The 1,682-nt window shown below is 32.3% G+C and overlaps 1 long non-coding RNA gene across 1 annotated transcript; it reads right to left on the bottom strand.

Annotated features, from left to right (window-relative positions):
• LOC119637373 lies at window positions 1-1,682 on the bottom strand. The gene is made up of 2 exons (XR_005247246.1): window positions 1,429-1,682; window positions 1-346 (listed from the first exon to the last, which is right to left on the bottom strand). It is a non-coding gene; the product is annotated as an uncharacterized LOC119637373 (long non-coding RNA).

Genomic DNA, 1,682 nt, shown 5'->3' with positions numbered 1-1,682 from the left:
TTTTTTTTTTTTTTTTTTTTTTTTCAAAGCTTTGTGTAGACGGTATGCGGTTATTTCTTGTTTTCCATCCGTCCTAATGACCGTTGCGTTGAAGAGCTGACAATAGAATTAACATGTTTTGTGTTGCTTTAGTTGTTCGTTCAATAACAGACCAGTTCATAATTCAGTTGATTTTCATTTTTGCTTTTGCTTTCGTTGTTGTTTTTATTTTTACTTTTAATTTATTTATTCATTTTTTTTTCTTTGTTTTTGTAAAGGAATGATGTTCTTATTGTATACGAGCTGTGCTTAGGCTAATGTTGTTCTTCTTTGTTGTTGTTGCGGTACGTAAGATAAGCAATACAACCTTAGTTGAAAAACAAAGTAAACAATTAAAAATATTAAAAGATTATTCTTCGCTCTTTGAAGACCCAATCGAGAAGCGCTTTTTTGATTTAGAACGAAATAATTATTAAAAATCAATTTTAAGCGCACTCAAGAGAGAGTACATTTTCAACTTCATTCTCTTTTTGTTTTTTGCCCACGTACATATATGCACACAAGCCCAGTTATAAATACACATCTATATATATATATACATACATGTGCTTATATATATGTAAATATATATGTGTGTAAAACACATTATAACAACTTTTAAAGATCCGCTATAATTTAAACATTTTTTTTGCTACCACAAGATTCGGAATTGATTTAGCTGCGCTTGCTTGTACAAAATGACACAATTGCAGATAAGATATTGGAACATGTTATATATCGAAGCGCAGGGTTCTACGGCGATTTAAGCTTATTTCTCGCAATCCATATCCCGCGCACTTCTTTTCATATTTCTCACTATGTAATTACTATAAATAGGGAAGCTGCTGTAGGAACCAAAAATAGATGGGCCTCTGTTTTACATATAATACTTTTTATACATTTATCATTGCATTCCATAAATGAAGTTTTGCTAACATGCCCCAGATATCTCGTCATATCGTCATATATCTAGTTTACAATCTACATTAGCGATTTACAGACGGACATGCGGTTGCAAGGCGGATAAAAATATTGCACAAAGTCAAGCCAAGCAGTTTGCGCTATGCATTCGAGTTGTTAAAAAACAAAATGACTTGAATGCAAGAAGGTTAGGAAATGGAAAATGAAATTATTAGGAGGCACACTTTCACTTCAATCAATATGCTACAAGCTAGGCTTGTAGCTTGTAATGCAATGTCAAGATATCGTGATCGAGTTTTCACCGAACACCATTTCGCTCCCCTCTTGCTAGCGGTGAAACAGTACACAAATTTTGATTGCAAATTATCCAATGCAACGAACACGAACGTAGACGAGGCATAGACAATCAGCATGAAATTATTCGTAATGGTTCTTTTCATATCCAAAAATGGTTGTTCACATGAACACTTTCAATTTAAACACATTTACCTTATATATAACGTATTATGTCTGGATTTTATCTAGACTTTATTTCCTGCAATACTCGATGTTCAATTGGTTATCTATTCTATTGAGAAGACTGCTTTAAACTAAAAAATGATAAATGCGAGAAAACCAATTTAATAATTGTTGAACTGAGACAAACACGTTATTGCGTATGCTTCGAAACACTTTAGATGCATATACAATATATATGAACAACATTTTAAGCAGAGATTGTCTTTTCTCGAGGTAGACATTTT

This window comes from Glossina fuscipes, unplaced genomic scaffold (assembly GCF_014805625.2).
Source record: "Glossina fuscipes isolate IAEA_lab_2018 unplaced genomic scaffold, Yale_Gfus_2 59, whole genome shotgun sequence".
NCBI lineage: Eukaryota > Metazoa > Arthropoda > Insecta > Diptera > Glossinidae > Glossina > Glossina fuscipes.
This window is presented reverse-complemented; position numbering and strand designations above follow the sequence as displayed.